The 22745-nt window shown below is 35.7% G+C and overlaps 1 long non-coding RNA gene across 3 annotated transcripts; it reads right to left on the bottom strand.

Annotated features, from left to right (window-relative positions):
* Nucleotides 1–755: 755 nt before the first annotated feature.
* Nucleotides 756–21608, bottom strand: LOC127164399 (uncharacterized). 3 transcript variants are annotated; one of them, XR_007827639.1, is made up of 5 exons: nucleotides 21003–21608; nucleotides 20036–20106; nucleotides 17199–17251; nucleotides 16159–16299; nucleotides 2651–3254 (listed from the first exon to the last, which is right to left on the bottom strand). It is a non-coding gene; the product is annotated as an uncharacterized LOC127164399 (long non-coding RNA). The 3 variants fall into 3 exon arrangements; XR_007827637.1 differs by lacking the exons at nucleotides 2651–3254; nucleotides 16159–16299 and adding an exon at nucleotides 756–2057 and having other exon boundaries at nucleotides 21003–21606; XR_007827638.1 differs by lacking the exon at nucleotides 16159–16299 and having other exon boundaries at nucleotides 21003–21607.
* Between the last annotated feature and the right edge of the window lie 1137 nt (nucleotides 21609–22745).

Below are 22745 nucleotides of genomic sequence, written 5' to 3'. Positions count from 1 at the left end.
AAGAGAACAAAATGGTCTCCGAACCTTAAATGTGAGATTAAAGCTGATGTTTAGAATATTGAAGTAAACGAACGTAAACAACACAAAGCCATTAGCCAGATCACAGATCCTTATAACCATCCGTAGGAGCTTTGGAGTATATTTTCTTTACCTCCCGAATGAACATCAGGATCTCCAGCACAATCAACTAGAACAACTTAAAAAAGCATCTAAAGGAATCTGCAGCCATGTGTTGCACATACACATCACCAAGCTGCAATTTTCCACCCATAATCATGCTTTTGTAGAGAGGGCAATGGGTAAAAACTAATAACATGAGCTTCTTTAACATACAACTTTTTTTATCAGAGCTCTGGGGCAGCAAAAAACCCCTCATCCAGACAAAAAACAACAGTGTCTCAATATAGACAACAAGCACTCCCATGAAGCAAAAAATAAATAAAAAAATTAATTATTTAATTTTACCGCAAACTTGGAAGATGCCATAATTACACACATAAACATACACAAACCTTGTTCTTGTTCTGAGCAAATACACTACTACTGAAACATTTTTAAAGCGGTTTTCAACATAATAAATAGTTTTTGAGTAGCAAATCAGAATATTAGAATGATTTCTGAAGGATCTCGCGACTGGAGTAACAATCCAGAAAATGTAGCTCTGATCACAGAAATAAATTACATTTTAAAATATATTCAAATAGAAAACAGTTATTTCAAATAGTTACTGTTTTTGGAACAAATAAATGCAGGCTTGTTGAGCAGAAGACACTTCTTTAACCCCTTAACTGTCACCCCCCATTTTTGAACATAGACGTGAAAGTGCACAATCCAAACTTAAATTGTTACAATTCATTAACGTTTCTGAATACGGACCTAAAGTCTCTTTTTAAAGGAGACAATCAGCAGATTATTAAGTGAAATCATTTAAAAAAATGAAACTACAAAAGTTAAAGAAAATGTGCTTTTTATATAAAGTAAATATTTTACAAAATACTTTCAATCCAAAATTGCTATAAAATTAAAGCCTCCTGTTACGATGTAGACTTTTTTGAGGTGTACTGTTGTAATAAATTAATCTATTACTGTTCCTACATAATTTGTAACAAAAAAACAGTGGTAAAATATCTATTTAGGAGTCTTAGACCTTTTCAGCGATATATAGCTTGTCATGATTAATTTAACTGCAATACAGTGAAGGCGTCCCGCTAGCACGACGGTGTCAGTTAAGGGGTTAAAAAACATTAAAAACTTTTGACTGCTAGTGTACATTTATGTTTCCTATTGTCCTGTCAGCTAATATAAGGACGATTGTTCTTCTGTTAATAATAAAAGCACAGATGACATTTATTAATCATAAGCTTAAGCTACTGGTATAGTACCAGCCCTACCAGTGCAAACTAAAGCATTTTAATGAACCTACAATTTTCTACTTATAATTATGCTTTTGTAGAGAGGGCTATGAGTAAAAACTAAAAACATGAGCTTCTTTAACCTACAACTTTTTATCAGAGCTCTGGGACAGCAAAAAAAACAACCAGACAAAAACAACAGTGTCTCAATATAGACAACATAACACTCCCATGGAGCAAAAATTAATTAAAACACAACAAGACAAGCAAAAGCAGATTAAAGAAGCAAGAAGCATTTCAATCCCAGTTGGTGGACTTATTCATCGAATGAAAATAAAACAACACGTTTAAGATCTAAAATGTCCATCAGCGTCTAAATCTTTCGCAAAGAGTTTACATATGTATACAGAAAATGTAATGTTCAGTAAAAAAAAAAAAAACATGCCCACACACAACCAAATGGATTTGTAAAGCCAAATAAGCAGTAAACACAACAGCTGGAAAATGATTAGAAAATCACATCAAGATCTGATCGACCAACCTTTTTTTTTTCGGGACTCATAGGAAACGTCATAATTTCAGACTCCCTTTTCCTCCGGCGCAGAGGTAGCAGTGAGCTTGCAGCGGTGGTGGTCCTTCCTGGGCCCCCGTGGGCACGTGTCTACAGGACTCCTCAATTACAGAGGTGAAATCTGAGGTCAGCCTCTGTAGAGAGAGGAACAAAGGGCACGACCCACAGGTCAGAAGTGCTAGACTGGGAGCAGGCTGGTTCCCATTGAGAGGGAGGGTGCTGTTTGCTTTGTGTAGGTAAAGAGTACTAAAACACAGACAAACAGAGATTAAGAGGTGAGCCCCTTAGGACTGTCACTCAGAGGGCCCCTCCATCAACTCTGATTAACTCCCTTGACCTCTGCCTGCCGTTAGAAGACGCTTAATGACCCTTACGGCTCGTTGCCGCACTGACAGAAACATGAGCGCAGCTCTGCTAACTGACTGACACTAACTGATAGGAATAATCATTTATTCATTTAAAAGATTTATTTAAAAGCAAAATTCTGTCTAAGATTTGAATAGTTTGTAAAGAAATGTACTGTTTTTTTTTAATAATTAAAACATTAAAATCAGCAAATACACAACTTATTATAATATTTTAAACTATTTAATGTTTGAATATTATTTTACAAAACAAACAAGAATGAAATCAAATAAAGATAACTACACTGACGCTTCATACTGTATGAAATGAAATTGTCTTTCAAACTATAACACACTAATAATAAACCTTTTTTCCTGTCTCTTTGAAATAAAGGTTATGACCGATTGTATAAAAGAAATATCAAAAGAAAATTTATGACAACATGTTTTAACTGATTCTGTGGGTGTGATTTAATTTTACCACAAACTTGGAAGATGCCATAATTACACACATAAACATACACACCTAGTTCTTGTTCTGAGAAAATTTGCCATGTGAACTATATTTATGTTTCCTGTTGTCCTGTCAGTTAACATGAGGACAAATGTTCATCTGTTAGTAGTAAAAGAGTAGATGACATTTATTAATCGTAAGCTTAAGCTACCGGTATAGCACCAGCCCTACAACGTGCAAACATCATTTTAATTAATCTACAATTCTACATACAAAAAAAAACAAAAAAAAAACTGATGTTTCAAAACAGCTTTTTATAAGGCAGCAACAGTAACATCATTTCAAGAAACATAAGCAACAATATCACACAAGGTATAAAAAAAAAAAAAAAAAGTGTCCATGAGGAAAAAGTTCTCGAGCTCAATAATTCCAGATGAAATCAGTAAGGATTAGCGTCAACGTTTCGGATCCATCGGGATACGACTGCATAATTTCGTAAGGGTGGGGCAGCTGTGCTACAGTATAGTAAAGGTCTGAAATCACAAAATGGAGGACAGTTAGACAACATGGCGGTCACCTCTGATAAGAGCATGCGCCTATGTCCACGCAGGCAGGATGAGGCTCTCTGCATGGAATCATACAGATATCTGAATTATAAATAAAACGATCATATTTTAGTGTAACAAGTGTTGATATTTTATAACGAAAGAAACTGTGCAGTGTGATTGTTACGGCTCTGCAAAAGAGTAGGCATAACCTTGAATGTGTGTGTTCAGAGTGCTAAGGCATTACACCGATGGTCAGCACTGATTAAAAAAAAAAGAATAATTTCAAAACATACAAAATACAGTAAAAACAAAAAAAGTCAGAATGGAAAGAAGTAAGGGTCTGGTCTGGGTTTCCATGCAAATTACTTTCGACATGGTGCGATTTTTTTTTATCTAAGATGACACTCACAAATCATTAAATGATCACGGCTGTGAAAAAAAAGTATGAAACTTATATTCATTATGTGAGGTGTTAAAAAGAATAAGATATGTTAATATTAAATGTTTTTTTTTTTCCAAAAGAAAAACATTTAATATTAACATATCTTATTCTAATTGCAACATATCTTATTCTAACATATCTTATTCATATCTAATTGTGAATTCAGAATTCGAAAGTCAGTATGATAAAATAATTTTCATATCATAGCCCTTTTATAACATTTCTTTAAATGCATAAAACTTTTACAGAAATGTTATAAAAGTGCTATGATATGAAAATTATTTTATCATACTGACTTTCGAATTCTGAATTCACAATTTGTAGTAGCAAGAAAATTAAATGGCTGTCACCCATGTTTCTAATTTATGGTATTCTGTGTGTGTGTGTGTTTTTTGTTGCAGATACATTTACTGTAATTAAATAGTGTAAACACTGTTATTTATAAAAGACAAAGCAAATGAATAAAATAAGTAAAAGGCACATTAGGCATAGCAAATAGATACAAACTGACCACAATGTCATAATGCATTATGGAAAATGGAAATGTAACTTTTTTTAACACATAAGTGCTATTTTATATTTATCATTTTAACATAAAAAGACAAAACATCTAGTTTCCAAAAAAGAAAAAGGACGAGAGAAAACTATTAACTAGACAATCTGATGCAATGTAATTTAACTATTTTTTTTAAATGAATGACCGTATAGAAATATTCTGTTCCACTTCTTTTACTTTCTACCCTTTTATAGAATGATATAAAGATTGTACAATTTATGAATAGTTTAATTAGTTTGAATAGTTTAACAAACAACCTGAACTTGATTTGTCCTCCTTTTTCTTTTACCGGCAGTGGAGATTCAACAAAGCCAGAAGTTTGTTCCTATTAGCAATTACATTAATACATCGATTTTTAAAAAAGGCAAAGCAACAAGTCTTTAAAATTAAAACATTCCAATCACAATTCTAAAACAGAACAACTGATGCTCTGAAGAAAAAATTAGTTTAATACAGTGAATAATACGACTGAATGGCTCTTCTGTCTCTGACTTGCTAAAACAAGAGACATTTCAGCAATGCTTATTTTATTTTAGATCACTGCGTATTCGGGTTGTGAAAGTCCTAAACTGTTTTCTTCTGTTTCAATAGATTAAAAGACAAATTCAGGTTTAAACAGGAATAATAATTCTATTTTAAAAAATTATAATTTTATCTAAAACACACAAACGTTCCTTATAGACTATATTCATAAATTAATTTTATTAGATGCTGTTTTCATCAAATGGCATTGAAATATTAAAAATAACCTTTATTCTAATGAACAGTAATGAATATAAAACCATAGTAGAAACAGAAAATCTGTTAATATCTGAAAGTCACATTACATGCTTCATTTTTACTTCTTTTCAAATCAGTGCAATAACGTTATAATTTTTTAGATTTATACTTAATACATAATACAGTTACTATTTAATAAATAAGGCACTTTTGCGATCACTGCATTTCATAAGTGTGTTATGTGATATTTTTATACTATTCTGCAACAAAGTCAAGCAGTATACAGTAACATTAATTAGGAATGAGTTTATCATCTCAATTTAATGGTTAAAAAGAAATTAATTTGACAAAAGTTTTTGGCTTTGCTTCCGTAATTTATCTGTCTCTGACAGCTGGACAATGAAACATTTTAAAAACTACTTTACTCTAAAAGTAACTCACCTCAAAAAAAACAAAACAGTCATGTTGGGAAAAAGGGACACACAAAAAAAAAAGATCGACAGGACAGTCTTTCTCCGTGTCCACTTCATAAGAGCTCACTCGCATGGCCGCTAACTGCCGCATGCTCCAATCTCCAGAACTTTCTGCTGAGCACTTTGTGTTTGGAGAGAGGAGCAGGATTCTGTGGCACTTTGATTAACTCTGAAACTTCCAAAAACTACCAGACTATTTCACAACAAAAACACAAGTTAAAAAGCACAACTGAAAATGAACAGGTGCACTATTTTTTAACTCCACACACACAGCTCACAGAACCAAATAAATCACTTCAATGCTGTAGGGGAAAGGGCATAAACCAAAAAGTCATTATTCTAGCAAATGACTAGCAAATATTTAACCACAAATGAACTCCAGCCCACGGGGTATACCAAAATGTGAGATTCTAACTACTTTTTAAATAGTGTATATAATTCTAACATTTAAAGACAGGGAAAGCTGCTTGAAGCACCATACAACAAACCTTCAATCTCTAAACTGCATGCTCAAATTAATTGCTACGTCCTTATCCAAATATTTCCCCAACATGCAGTGCAGGCATCATTCAGTGCCGTTTACTCCCCTCTAAATAACCTCTGATGCAAGTTAACTCTCATCTCCACTCCAAACGGCCTGTTCATTCAAGTTTGCTTCTAATAATACATTTTAACACACTAGACCTTCCTTATTTTCCTGAGTGGTGGAGAGACGTGTGTGTGTGAACGAGGGGAATGGGGACAGTTCTGGCACTTAGAAAGTTCTGGCTCTTAAAAGCCAGCTCAGACTGCTTTTGCATGTGCCACGTCACTTTGAGTCCGAGCGGATGAGACCTCCAGGATTTGCCCCAGCTGAGCCCTCTACACCCAGTCGACCCAGAGCGAGGGATGTGCCGGGCGACGCTTTGATATCATCACATCCTCCGGATGATGAAATTCTTTACATACACATATATATATATAAATATATTTCTTACTGTTGATTTACTCTCCGTGAAGCATGGCTGTCATGATGGCAAGATCATGAAATAAACTTTCCAGTGTTATTTCCTTTTTTAATTGAGCTCAGCTTCAGACTAAATGCAGTTGTTAAATTTCAGATCATTTGAGCCAGACCAGCACCTGTCGATGGTCTTAGTTACATACAGTTTACTTTCAATTAATACAGCATAAAAAAAATCTCTTAGTATTTCTCAGCTATTCCTGAAGGGCCACGAAACGATGGCCTAGAGGTCAGTGTCCTCTCTTGGGAATGACAATCTCTGCCTAGGTCATCGTCGAGTCGAGTCTGTAATAACATTCAATTTTTAGAAGAACCACATGGAATGTGGCACTTGTCATTGCTGGTGTTCAAGGACGTTATCCTGGTTAAAATTCATTTTAAAAGGATGATTATAGGTCAGTGGAGGCTCATTATCGCAAACGTATTATCTTGTCATGGTTTTCCTTCTTATTTTTTGTTCCATTAATTGTCTGCGCGTAAGTGTTCTCCCGATGGGAATCCCAACCTTTAATAGGCTGAGGTGAACATGGTGCAATATCGGCCCGGTGGCTGCAAGGCAGCGTCTGCCGTCATCGCTCTAGTTCCGAGGCCCGTGTCGACTGAGGCCCGACAGACACGCTCGCTCGAGTGCCACGTGCTCTCCTCGTCGTCTGTCGACAGCGTTAAAGGGCTGTGTGGAATTCTGAAATCATAATTACATCGCAAATGCCGAACAGAGTGAGTTATGTTGCGCTGAAACATTATCTGATCTATAGCTAAGAATTGTGTTATCCTTACATAATGAATCTCTAACGAGACAAATTCACTTAAATTTGATCTGGAATGGAGTAAGATAAGATTTTATTGTCCCCAGAAGGAAAAATCTTTTAAAGTTTATTTATTCATTATGCTATAAAGTTTTATGGGTGTGAGCTTTTAAGACTGAAAGTCACTGTCCATTCCCTCCATGGGGGTTTCTCTCCACTCAGCCCGGTAGAGTTTGGTGTGGTTGGGGGTGAGGGGCTATAGATGCCAGCAGTCATGAGCGTGCAGGCTATAACAAAAGCAGTCTTTATGTAGCATGCATGCTGATCCAGCAGCCCACATTTTGTGCTGCAATTCACACGTCCAGCTCAGAGGGGACAAGAACGGCCACAAGAGAGATGCAGAGATTGACTACTGCCTTCCTGCGGCCACATTATAAACATTGTCAAAAGTGCAACCGCACACGCTGTGAAAATGTCAGAAAAGCTAATCGTGCTAATAGATTTTCTTCATGTGGTTAAATTAAGGCTGGGCGATAAATCAATAATGATAATTATCGCTATACAATTTTCCACGATAACAAGAGTTTGACAAATGTTCGATATAATGGTTATGCGCCAAAGGTGGAACGAAAGAGCGCTACTCATTTGAATCGCACCACACAGGCGGTTTATTCCCTCGGCTCAAAGTTCAAACGGCAGCGTGGCACAAACTTACATGCTGTGAGATCCAGTGTGACGCACTTGAATTCAGCGAAGAACACAAATGACTCGGTTTACAGCTAGACTGTGCGCAACGAAACAGCCAGAAGGTTTTTTAATTAACAAATTGTCATCATTTACCATGGATACCAGAAATGTGGTATTGATATAAAATTTTATTACATTATTAATGCAGATGTGTATTAAATGTACTGAAGGAGTAATGGAATAAAATTACAGTATTTTTTGTGATTAAGCTCTGGTGTTTATGCTTTAATACTAAATGTATTTACACATTGTTTTTCATACAAATACCTAGAAACCATATTACATTTTTACCATGGTATCGAAGTGTCATGTCTGTGGTTTTAACTGTGGTTATCATGATCTAAATGTATACTACTATGAAAGACCAGTGGTATAGAATAATAATATTTCACCATATAAAAATGAGGTTGCTACAATTATAACAGATATAACTGATTTTGATAATGAACATTAATTTACATCTGCATCCTAACTCAAGCTACTATCAAATGTGTAGTTCTAAGAGGCAAGAAAAAAAAGGCATATTATTATTAATATTATCAGGCAACACAAACCTGTTTCTTGATTTGAAACAATATTACTCATTAAAACATTATTTTTAAAAAAAGATTTATTTTGTTATGGAAAAATGACTGAAAAAGTGTAAAGAATTCAAAAACGTAAAGTGTTTGTCTTGTTCTTACCATAAAGAGTAGTTTTAAAACCACAATTAACCACCTGGTTTCCACAACTTTCATTTTGGAGCAAAAATCTTCCTTTAAACTCATTTATCACGATAATTAACAATATTGACTTAGGTGATCATTTGTTTGGCCATATCACTCAGCCCTTATCTGAATAAATTATTATTACTTAATACGACTCAATTAACCTGACTATTTTAGACAAAACCAATAACGTAATTTTAAGGGTTAGATTAAATCAAATATCAATTAGGGAACAGCTGCTTATTTTCATGTTATAAAGTGCATGGTATATCAAATGGTCATGAGTGATGCACAAGATTGAACTGGAGACATTTTGTTAAAATGTTAGCTTCAGACTTAAATCAATAAATAAAGGATTTAAAAAATGTAGTGTTATGTCTCTGATAAAGATAAAAAGTAGGCGCTGTTGCGCTACTAGAGCACTTATATTTAAAGCACATTTAAACTACACATGCTCATGACGCAGCGTTACTGCAATTTTTTTAATATGCAAGATTTTATATGTATTAAAAACAAATTAAGATAGATCATATAGAAAACATAGACCAACATGAACGTATGAAATTCTTTTCAAAGCAATACGTTCAAACTAGGATCAAATACACTTAAAAATAAAGATTCTTTACTGGCATCGATGGTTCCATGAAGAAACTTTAACATCCATAGAACTTTTACATTCGACAAAGGGTTCTTTATGGTAGAAAAAGGTTATTTAGATCATTACCTAAGATAAAAAATGGTTCTTTTAAGAAGCGTTCACTGAAAGGTTCTGTAGGGAAATGTCATCGCTGGGAAAAAAATCTATTTTGGAACCTTTTTTTGGAGTGTAGTAATATTTATAACATTATAAAGTATTTATAAAGAAATAGTTCACCCAAAAATGCAATCATTTAATCACTCATATATTTTGGTACTCTGTAGAACACATAAAGCGAACTTTTGAAGAATCTTGTTGCTTCTCTCATCCATTCAATAAAAGTCAATGCGAACCAAGAACTATCAAGCTCTAAAAAAAAGTCTAAATGAACCACAGAATCTTCTTGGAATGACTTTATGAGAGGAACGGACTGAAATTAAAGTCATTATTCACTGAAATAATATGTATTAAATCCTGCCTCACAGCTGTAGTTATAATTCAGTTTCACATTATGGAAAAACAAGCAGCTTGGCCATTCTTCTGTAAATAACTCATTTTAAACTACACAGAGAAGAGAAAGTCAAATAACATTACACTAAGCAAATAAAGACAGAATTGTAATTTTAGGTGAACTATTTCTTTAATCCAACTAAAGGAGTGCAACTAAACTAGTACTTAATATAAACAAATACATGCGTTTACACAAAAACCGTAATTCCTAAAAATGCACGAGAGAAACTTTTGGCACGTGTAAGCGTCTCTGTACGTGCGCGTGTATGCAGGAGCGTGACATATGGAAAGTACAGAGTTAAAGCTCTGAGGATTGGGCTGTGAGCTCACTCCAGGATTAATTATGAAGACCTGGGACTTCTGGTTCTGTCTATGTGTGCGCGTCTAAGAAGCGAAGTGTCAGCACTGCAGCCATTCAAACTGCTTACAAACAACAGTCCTGAATGGGCTCCATTTAATCAGGTATGCTCTGTGTTCTTCTACCTCAGTGTGCAGACCTACAGACGCACGCATGCACGACCATGCACGGGCTAAATAAGCATGTTCAAGTGTGATAATCAAATTATTGTTGGTGTTTGCTTGAGGGTTACCAGGGGCCTCTCTTCAGTCTTATTCCCAGCTTAGAATTAATCACTCACCAGACATCTGAGGTGTTGCTACGCACACACGCACACACATACGAATGCACAAACACATTCCCAGGGAGACGGGCAGAGTTTATCATGACAACCAAGGAAGGGCAAAAGAAGGTTGAGAGACAGGAGAGAAAGGAGAATAAGAAGAGAGAGGGTTCCTCGGCATGTTAGCTTGGTCTCTATTGACCTGTAAACCTTTGTGACTGGAACAAATGCAAATGGCGCTGACTTGCTCACACAAAATACTAAAGGCCTATTCAAATGAGCCACTGCCAACAATGCAACATTGGCCTACCCATGGAGCAGCCCTCGTCTGGAGCTGGGGCTTCAAACTTAACACTAACAACAGTCTAATGAAAAACAAAACAGCTCTATGAGAGTTTCAGTGGATGTTTGTTTGAAAAACTTTCATCATTTTGTCTTTTTGCATTTATTTTTCACGTCATGACGCTCATTTAAAAATTAAACAGACTCGAGCCAATGGTCGAGCCAGCGTTGCTGCGTCGGGCGTGCTGGGGTGCTTAAACAAAAAGCAATGTTTTAAAAACCTCACCGTTTTTTTTTTTTTTTTTTTTTTTTAAGGGGGGTGAGGTGTGGGGGGAATACAATGATTTCTTATAGTTGTTGAAATACTGTCACATCTAAGTAAACACAGCTTTAAGCATGTGCTTTAAAATATTACTTGACACATTCATATCTAAATTTTTTGTCTTGAATGCTTTGTGCAGAAAAGGTAACCCATCACAGAATAAAAAAAACGGAGCTGCTTAAGGTTGACACAATGGTCACTTGAATGTAGAAAGGGAGGATCTATACAAATAAAGAGCTGGAAGGAGCTTTATACCACCGGATGGGCAGATTCTTGTCTGCTCTTGTCAGACGTCGTCACAATCAGACAAAAAATAGCAGGTTTCACTACTGCACTACTACTGCAGAACCTGCATAAAAATTACACCGCAACCAACAAAAACTCTTCGCTCTAAAAAAAAGAAACCTATAAGCAAGGAAAGTGCAAATGCTGGTGTGACAAACAACATCACTCATTCGTCATTTATAACTAGCGGGAAGGTGGAAGCCGACGCATGAACAAGTTCTACAGGTCACATAATGTCAGTCAAATAAAAATCACATTAGTCAAAGTGTGACGGTGAGCTGAGGTAACCCATTTTAAAACACCATTAGGCACTTGCTGATAAAATCATTTACGCCTGTGCAACTTCTGAGATTTATTACATGCCAAACAAAAAGTTTATATAATAACATTTTATCCAGGGCTATGATTTTTAACAATGAAATATCTCAAGGAAAATCTCAACGAATTCTAACTATTATTATCACTATGCAAACTAAACAGTCCTAATTTGGTCTTTGTCAGTGGAAATTCTTGATTCGCTGTAGTTCGAAAGAAGTTTGGATGTCGCAATGGCTGTACTGGAAGCTTTTGCTATGATATGAAATTGATATGAAATTCTGATTGCATTAAACCGCACCTACAGAGAGCAGATGGAGTAGCTCACAGTCACACAGACTGGGTTCTTACGTTACAGCTGGACGGAGCAGAACAGAACACATGCATTTTTCAAAGTTGCAATATTTTTAACTTGACACAGTGTCTTAAAAACATGGCACTCGTGGTGCAAGATGCTGAAAAAACAGCGTGATATTACAAAACAGCCAAAACAGTGGTACATCTGCATATGTTAACATATTGTAGATAGTAGTGCTGTCAAAATCAGCGCGTCTATTTAATGCAGGGGGTGGGGCGGGGCTACAGTTGGCCACCTCACTCACAACTGCTTTTTCTTGACAATAAGTGTGTTTATTTAGTCGCAGAACGTCTTTACGACCACATCAAATGGAAGACTTTTCAGGTACGCACTCCAAATTCTCTTCAGCACCAAGCGCTAGTCAAACAAGCGCGGGAAGGTACAGGTGTCGAGAGAGCTTCAGAAGAACAACAGTGAACTGCGGTCAGATGAGAGTTGTCAGGCCATATGTCAGTATCAGTTTTATCTTTTCCCAAATTCCATTTTTTTCCCGTTTTAATTTTTCTAGATTCTGTTTTTTTTTTTTTTTTTTCTGGACTCCTTTTAAACAGTTAACTTAAATTTTATTAATCAAAAAGCATGTCTAATTAATTAAAAGCATGAAACGTACCATTTAACATCAACTTACTAAAAGTGTAACAAAAATTACATGTTTGGTGGCCTATGAAATTGTTTTTATTTTTTTCACCTTAAGTTTTATTGTTTTAGCATGTCTAATTATTTGAATGCATAAAAACTTTTATTTACTCTTACAACAACCTTATGAAAAGTTTTTTTTCCCCCTCAGAAATTCTCTGTTGTGTATTTAAATTTTTCTGTTTATCAATTGAAGGCATAAAACATTGATTTAATTGATCTTTTAATTAAAGAAAATTAAACACATTTTACTTTTTGCCAAATAAAGGGGGTTTACTATTAAAATTAAAACATGGAAGAAATATTGCATAATTATTTCTTTAAAAATAAAGTTTTAATATTTTTATTATTTATTATTTTTGTCTTCAAGTTAGCCAAACTTTTATTTTTGACAGGTTGCCGTGAATTAGTGATGTAATGGTATGAGAGCTTCGTATCACGATTATAGTGACCAAAATTATCATGGTTATAAGTATTATCACAGTGTTGTTAAAATGTGTTGGAAATATTCAAAAAGTAATGACACATAAATCGTTTCACCAAGTTTTATATTTAAACTTAATGAAAAACAAATGAAATTACTTTTTGTTTGCCAATAACATTACCAGTGATGTCTGGATTTTAAATGACATCATGACTAACAACAGTTTATTTAATTACATGTTCGAAATGTTCAAATAAAGCTTTGAAAAGGTTTTATAAAATGGTGAACGTCACATTTCAGTCTTTACATAAAGAAAATGGTTAAGTAAAAATGAAAACTGATTAATAAATGATTAATGTAATTTATCTGCTCCATAAATAATTCTACATACTTATCTGAATTGTTTGAATGTGTAGAATCCACATAAAATGCTCATGAAGTGACTCTCAGAGCAGTTATGGAGATGTTGTTCATGTATTTATATCCTCATTTAGTCAAATGTCAGACGGTGAAATCACTGCGCGCTTTAGTATGTGTGTAGTAAACGAAACCGTGCATCTGTGCCGTTCGTTCATTCATTCAGACCAGGAGACATGCAGAACATGCAGAATTTATATTTAAATAGTCTTTTTGTGGCTTAATATTTACCGATACTAGTCTATATCACGATTTGATTTGAAGTGTAATTACCTTTTACTTTTGATTAATTCATACAAACTTAGATAAATTCCATAATATTCTGGGTTAAACTGTAAATTCTGTTTTTATGATGGGTTTCCGTGATTCTATTCGTGTTTCTGCATCGCTGAAATGATAGGGCCCTATGTCAGTAAAAATGAATTTACTGTGCTCGTAGTATGGGCACTTCAACTGCACGAACAAACAAGGCAGCGCACATACCACTTCATATTAAATTATTAAAATACGCGAATGAAAATATGAACGTGTGTCAGATCCGCGTCACGTTCAGCAGCAGGAGCTCTTAAAGTAATAGCAGCCAAAGAACCTAATAACTGTTTAATTAACAGACATCACAGTTTACAAAAAGAGGAAATCATTAACTTTTGTAGCTTTAAGGATTCATCTATATTTAATTAGAATTTATTGTTTGATAACTTTGTTCAATTTCTGTATATTTCCTATTGCTGAAGGGCAATCCAGTGAAGGGTTTATGCAAAGATTGTTTCAAGTTCACTTAAATTAAACGTTATTCTTTAAAGTATAATAAATTAAAATTGACAGCTCTCATGATAGCTTTAGCTTAATGTTGAATGGCTATAGTCAATGTTTAAATATTAGTAAAAAAAAAAAAAGAAAAAAGAACAATTTCCTATAGTCATCAGCAATACTGATATCAGTGATACCTTCAGTCATAAAACAATAGCAAATATTTAAAAAAAAAATAACCCTTGTCTTTATGTTTATACATAAATTTGAAAATTGAATGTGGAACTATTGCAACATAAAATATATTTAAAAACTTTAATGTTAGGTGGGACTAATTGTGATTAATTTTAGAAAAAAATGTGCAATTAATAAGTTCATTTTTGGAATCAATTGACAGCACTAATGTATTTTTTAGACATATCACAGACAAAAAAACAACAACAACTTGTCTTGTATTAACAGAGTTAACCTTGACAAACCTAACTGCAACATGAGGATTATAGGTGACTTATTTAATTATATGGAAACAAAAACATTTAAATTGTGCTATATCACAAATATATATTTACACATGAATATACGTTCATAATATAACTTTTAACAGTTAATTCAACTAATTATATTAGTTACTACTTATTAATTAAATAGCTATATAAATACACACTGTATGTGTCATAATTCTGATGTGTTATATAAATGCACTTATTATGCAGCTACCTAATGAATAAATAAATGTACATGAAATACTGATTTGAGTTTAAATAACTTCATTATGTGAGAAGAGTGAGACCGCTAAAAAAAATATGACACATGAAAAAATGTAGAAAACTGGTTATATGGTTCAATTATACAGCTTTAAGGTCATTATCCAAAAAACGGATTCATGAATCAAATATTCCTCATTTTTTTTTTACAAAAACAATTTATCCTGTTAGTGCGTAGCTCAAAGAAAACTTTGCACAGACGGGAAATGACTGCAAAGACTGGGATGAAACCAGCCGTGACACTGTCATGCTGATCATGTTTATGCCACACGTTACCTCTGCATTAAAAAAAAAAAAAAAAAGCCTAAGCTTTAAGCTTTGCTAGAGACCAGGAACATTTCTGCAAAAATTACATTAAGTACTAACAGAGGGAGCATCAGAACACGCACAAAGACATCTGGATGACACCTGTAAACGGCACATGACCTGAGAGTACATCCACACAGCAGGAGACAAGGAAATGGGTATAATGTGTGAAAGAGACCGTTAGATGACTGAGTGATAAAAACAGTGCATCTTCATAAACCAGCTGTTTCGAGCGTCATTCTCCTTTTTTTTTTTTTTTCCACTGCACAATACACTGAGGATACTGAAACGTGTGGTGTAAATCCTAATACTTATCTGATTGCTTACAAAGTTTGGGAGCATTGAGTCTCGAGTAAATAAAATAATTCGGGAGGTACTGGGAGAAGTGAAAGATCAGAAAGACAATGTTTTCGTTCATGTCACGCTAATTTCACGCACTTCAAAATCCATGTTAAAACCAACATGTCAACCTACACAGTAATGAACAGATTCAGTCCCAAACAAGCCAAAAAACAACTTCACTGCTAAGATAAAGCAGTTTGATCAGTGCGGTTTTGAACACAGGCACGCCGAAGAGATCACTTTCAGACAATCTGTATACTGCGAACCTTTCATCCCAAATCTGCCTCTAATTTCAGTCAAACTGATGCAATGGGAGACTAACAGGTCAATCCTCATCATTTTTCTGCTCTGCCCACCATAGAAATACGCTCTCAAAGACGTGCCCTACATTTGAACAACCCCACTGTCTGATGAAAGATCTGATCTGCGTATGATGTTCTGAACATGTAATCCAGTTATCAGAACATTCAGGATTATGCAATGCATATCATGTACATTCTAATTTGGAAAGGACATGTCTAGAGTACCTGATATCTTCTTCCTTCGCTAAACGATCAACATGAAACGTTCACGGAAGATGAATAGAGAGGCCTCCCACACAGAATTCACATTTCAAAGAGACCACACGAACACTGCGAGCCTGCAGACTGACTGCTGTATGCATGAGACTGCAAAACGACCAATGCACAATATCATTAAATATTATTGGGTAAACTTTTGACCATTTAAATCAAATTTAAACTTTAGTACTTTAAATATTTGTACATCCAATGTGCCTATTTTTTAAGTCACTTCAGATAAAAGCATCTGCTAAATTAATAAATATACACTACCAGTCAAAAGGTATTTAATGCTTTTAAAGAAGTCCCTTCTGCTCACCAAGCCTGCATTTATTTGATCCAAAGTACAGCAAAAAACAATATTTTTACTATTTGAAATAACTTTTCTATTTGAATATATTTTAAAATGTAATTTATTCCTGTGATTTCAAAGCTGAATTTTCAGCATTATTACTCCAGTCACACAATCCTTCCGAAATCATTTTAATATTCTGATTTGATGTTCAAAAAACAGTAGTAGAATTTTTTCAGGTTTCTTTGATGAATAGAAAGTTCAGAAGAACAGCATTTATGTGAAACAGATTTTTTTGTTAAATAAAAGTATTAATTTCTAACTGAAAAATAAATGCTTCTTGAACAGCAAATCAGCATATTAGAATGATTTCTGAAGGATCACGTGACACTGAAGACTGGAGTAATGATGCTGAAAATTTAGCTTTGATCACAGGAATAAATTACATTTTAAAACACATTCAAATAGAAAGCAGCTATTTTAAATAGTAAAAATATTTCGAAATGTTACTGTTTTTGCTGTACATTGGATCAAATAAATGCAGGCTTGGTGACAAGATGAGACTTCTTTAAAAAACATTAAAAATCCTGACTGGTAGCTTAAATGTAAAAATTATGAATTTAACAAAAATTAAACAAAACTAGCTTGTTGTGGCATGGAGTGGCACTGCAAATGTGTTTTGATTGATGCATTACTTTGACAAAATGTTTCTCACCTGCGTAGTCCTGCAACACGCATGCCTGTCATCGTCGTCCAAAGTCCCCGAACCTGTGAACGACAAATAACAGCCTATAAACATTCACAAAATTTCCATGCAAAGCACAAACACTTTAATGCATTTCAATATCTGTGAACACTCATCCAAAACCGTCATGAACAGCGCAGCATTTTAATGGGTCACGACCCGGCTCAGTTGAGCCTGGAATGTAAAACCGAACCAGAGGAAGCAGAAAAGAACCCTGCAGGGGATTGTTTCATTTGCTCACAGGATTCATTAAGTCATTTTTGACTCAGGATCTCAGCTTCTGCTCACTGTAAGCCCAAAAAATAGATGTTTTCTTGGCAGGAGCAAAAAAACCCAAGTTCAGCCAAAACAGACAATACAGCAGTATAAGGAGCTAAAACACATGCCAGATTGCAGAAGGGCGATTCAGAGCTGAGGCCCAGGCTTTCTCCCCCTCTCCAGAACGATCCACAGTGGAAAGAAAAGCCTTCTCCATGTCCTCAAATGAACTCAAACATGAGCTTCCTGTTAGACCCTGGGAGGAAACACCCAGCACAGCAACCTCACACTAACAGAGGAAGGCCTTCACTGCCGAATTCTTCTCTGCCTGCGCAAATTAGGTCAAGCACTTAAGAGCTCCTCGCTCATACCCACAAGTTCCCTCTCTAAAACGAACGCGCACACTCGCCGGCACACATAAATCACACGCACGACCTCAGCTCCTCCATGCACATGCGCTCGCAAAATGCGTCACCTGATGTCTCCCTGAGTGACAGGTAAAACACAACCCTGTGACTACAGAATGTGTGTCAGTCTGACTGTCCTCTGCTGCACTCTGAATCTGAGCAGCTTAGGCACGTCCCCCCGTGCTCTATAATGTTCCCAACTCCTGTCGGACACGCATCGCTCTAACGGCTCTTCCTCACATCTGTGCAACCTTTTAGTGCCAGCTTCAGACAGGCTACAGGCTAAAAGCTCAGGACACGCCCCTGACCTCAGCTGACACTACAGGCCACTCAAATCATCCGGCCGCTCGTATCCGAGCGCCGCACAAAAGCCAGGATTGATTGTGCCAATGTGTCAGGTTAGACGAGGCGCCTCCCCTCCCTGTGGTGATTGCATTTTAAATTTCAAATGATGTATGCTTTTTTTTCGTAGGGTTAGCTGAGGTAACCGGCTTGGACGCGGGCCAGCGACGAGACAGATGAATTTATGACTCCGTCGGCGCAAAAAGCACGTAGGATTGTTCGCCTCTTTGTAATCTTGAAGGGCTTGGTTGGCTTTGCTCAATTATCTGGCGATTTTCAAAGCGTTTTAGCAAAAGATGGCGGTAACGAGCCGTTGTCATTATCAAATCGTTTCCAAAGGCCAAGCGAAATGCTCAGATTACAGTACCGAGTCCAGGTCATGTTGACACATTACATGTTTGGCCTTCTGTCTCTGCTGAAATGCAGCGAGGGGAAAAAGGGGAGAGCGCACTGAAAAACTTGAGGCCGAGCACAAAAGCAGAGGAGGGACGAAGGAAAAAAAATAAAAAAGTCTGAGAGAAAAAGAATATGACAATACCATACGCCAAATTTCTGTCATCTGTTGCAGAGAGTTTGGGGAGACATTCCTGTGGGATTGACAGTTTGGCGTGGCTGTAGCACCAGGGGCCAGTCATGGAAAGACACTTCCAGCGTGCACACACACTTTACGAACTCAGCAAGAATGCGATCTGGCCTCGGTCGTGCGCTCTCAGCATCGGCCTGGCCCGAGCCTTCCTGCCTTGGGTTACGTAGCTCTGTGTTCGACGGCAGTTTAGTTATTTCCCCGACAGGAGATGTAAATGAAAAGATATTTTTGGCAAGATAACTCCAGTGCTGAGTGACAACATTAAGACAACTGGAAACAGATTGGCGAAATGACTGATGACCTTTTTCTTCAGTTGTTTTGAAGTGCTGACATCATCTGTATTCTGAATTCTGTCTCCTCCTCTCTCAGAAGGTATAAGACTAGAAAAATGAGTGCGGAAAAAATAAAAATACACAGACCTTTCAAAATAATGAATGCCGTTGTTTACAGTGAGCACTGGGTCACATTAGGAGCCACGCATATGTAAAACATCTGACTGAGGTTTTATGTAAAACCTCAAAAACATCTCCATACATAAAAAAAACAAAAAAAAGGTATTTTCTGCTTAGTTTTAGACTAAGCATTTCTATTAATCAAAATGCAAACAAACAACGACAAGGACAACTAAAGCTACACATCTGAATTTTTCTAATGCACTTGGTCTGCTAAATTTACCACTGACAACAAATTCAAAACACACATTTCACAAATGGATAAATAAATCTGGCAGTGATAAAACTGTGCTTTCAAAATATATTTAAAGTCATTAATGTTCCTTTTGAGTAAACAAAAAAAGAAAAAAGGTTTGCTTATTTGTTTCACACAAGTAAAATTAGAGCATAAGCAGGCAATGGGTTGGTAATTGCACAGTCAGCATAACAAATCTCAAAGGATGCTGTTGGTTAACATGTTATAGCATGTGTGTGTAACACACAGACTGGTCAACAACCAGAAGCAAAGCTTCACAGACCAATAATGAGATGCACGAATTCATGCACTGTTAATAATACATTACAAAACACATACGCATTAAATGCACATGAAACTGTAGTTTATATTATTCAGTAGACTTCTTTATTCTAACATCTGTCTGCTGTACATGTAACCTCACTTTTAGCATATAACAGCAGATTATCACATTCAATTATTTACACTGAGTTGCTCACTCAGAAAAAATGACATGAAATTTGTATATTTAAAGATTAAAATCATACCAGATAAAAGGTGGATGTGCATTCTGTCTCTGGGCTGAGTCCGAAAGAGATTTTCGCCATTTCGAGCACCACTGCAACACACAGACACACACACACACAGTCTAACGTTTCAGAATAAACTCTATTCTCACTGGTTGTAAAAAAATAAATAAGCATGTACAACAATAGCAATGTGCATTTACAGAAATAAAACATGGTCATAACTGGCATGTATTTTAATAACTATTACCATCAACTCTAAAAGGGGCATATGGTCTGAGGTCTGTTTATGCATGATACAAAGTCAAGGAAGCCAACTTAGATATTAGAGCATGGAATTTCAGTACAAAGGGGTCACAAAATATTTTATTTTAGTGATAACATCAGTTGGGATTCATTTCTTAATTTCACAATGACACACTGTCAACAACCTCAGTCTAGTTTAATATACACATGATGGCATAGGTGTGTATTTCATAATACATAAGCCTGGCAGAAATATTTTAATGAGCAACCCCATTTGTGAAACACACACTAGATTTATATATATATATATATATATATATATATATATATTTTAAATAAGACCAGATCAGACTCGTGGTGTTCAGAGAACAGAGAAGAATCTACACAAACCCAAATAAGAGAGCAGCACGATCGATTATTTGCAAAGCATGAACAAAAACGTCTGGCCATGAGAAACTGACCTCTTTTCTATCTCTGTGTCTCTAACTCTATTATTCTCCTCGACATGCGCTAATAAAATGAGTTATTCCTCGTTTAATTCATTCAAATGCGTGCTCGAAAGATATTTTACATTTGCTGCCAGGAAAATAAGATGTGAAAACTAGGCTACAGTTCAATAATGCCCCATATGCCGGCTTCGTATGACTGGCGCTTGTAATTTCAAGCGTAACAGCGAAATAAAAACAATGAAGAAAAAAACCGACCGATGGGAGCAGCTAAAATATGATAACGGCAAACTTACATTATTTACGTCCGCGTTTCATCCGCTTCTTAGCTTCATCAGGATGTGCTCCTTCAGTTGTCGTTAGAAACGGGCAACGGCAAAACAAACAAACAAAAGAAACTTGACGGGAGTCGTTGGGTAAAGCACGACGACCGTTTTTATTATTCAATTCCAGGCTAAAATTCGCTGTCGGGCGGACACTTTAACGAGGTTAACACACACACGACCGTTAATACAGTCTGTCGGCGAGCAAACTATCACAACCTTCTCATCCCCACAAAAACGTGACGACACACTGCGTCTTTTAAGGGTAGTTTGGTTTTTTGTAATGATCAAGAAGAGCTGTTCATCCTCCCAACAGCCACCGGACCGGACCAACAGCCTCACACTACGGTGAACTAGATCACACAAGTTCAACTAAGGTGAACTGTGATTCACACACACATACACACTCACACGCGAACGCGCACACCGACCGTTACACAAGAGCCAGACAGCAGCCGCTGACCTATCTAATATCAGCACTAAATAACGCACTGTTTATTCCTATTCACATTGGATATATAATGGTAGTGGCTGTGGGCTTTTTTTTTTATATGTTCACGGGCCCGTCATGCTCGACCAGTTCGGCAGATTTACCTCAGAGACTAACAGCTCGACGAATATGCAGTCCGTTTTCAAACCGACGACAAATCTGAGGTAAAAAGTTTCGCCTTAAGAAGTTTGTTGTGGCTGATCTCGGAGAAAAGAAACACCGTAGCTAAATAAAAGTAAAGTAAATAAGTGTGGTTTAAAAAAAGTTCATATTTTTAATAAAGGAAGAGGGTTAGGAATTATATTTGCTCATCCCTGAAATGACTAAATAAGACATACTACCTGTTGCCTTGCTGATTTATGTAGTAATAATACAATATTTTAAGTGCTATTTAGTATAAATGTCTACATGTGAAATATTTAAAGGCGTTTAACCATTCTATAAAGTTTCTCATAAATGTCTGTAAATGTCCCGGGTCTTGAAATCCGTCGTTTAACCCATTTAATCCCAACATTTTATCATTCTATCTGAGTGAGCATATGTATTTTACATCTTGGATAGTGCAATGAAATAAATAAATAATAAATAAAAAGCTAGTAAAATCATATCCCTGGTTGATCAGAGAGACCCAACACATTGTTACAAAAATAAAGAAAGATCATTTATTTATTTACTTTTACCATCAGGCACTGTGGTGATATTAATGGTTTTTTTTTTTTTTTTTCTACTTTTACTTTGTTTTATTTACTGTGACAATACTTAAAAAGATTAAATCTGTATAATGTGTATAATGTGGATCAGTCAGTTACTTATTAAAAATGTGACGACTAACTGTTTATGTGTTTATCATCATGTTTTATATCAGACGTTTATACAAGGCATTTATATGAGAATAACAGACCCTTTAAATATTATATGTATCAATTATGGTAGCTGTATCTGTATTACGACCTGTTTTATGGAGCCTTGACATCAACTTTCAGAAGGGCAAACTGGCATTAAACAGCTTCAGTCATGTAGTTACACCAATAATATTAAAATGCACTTTCATTTATAGTTGACCAAAAAGTAAATAAATAAATACAACTTTTAAGCCACAAACAGGGCATTAAATAGATTAAGTGAGAAGGACTTCAGGCTATCATGTGATATGATGTTAAACCTTTGTGTATGTGTGTGTGTGTTTGTGTGTGTGTGCTATCAAAGGCATTTTGAAGGGCATTTTC

Source organism: Labeo rohita, chromosome 4, assembly GCF_022985175.1.
Source record: "Labeo rohita strain BAU-BD-2019 chromosome 4, IGBB_LRoh.1.0, whole genome shotgun sequence".
Lineage (NCBI taxonomy): Eukaryota > Metazoa > Chordata > Actinopteri > Cypriniformes > Cyprinidae > Labeo > Labeo rohita.
This window is presented reverse-complemented; position numbering and strand designations above follow the sequence as displayed.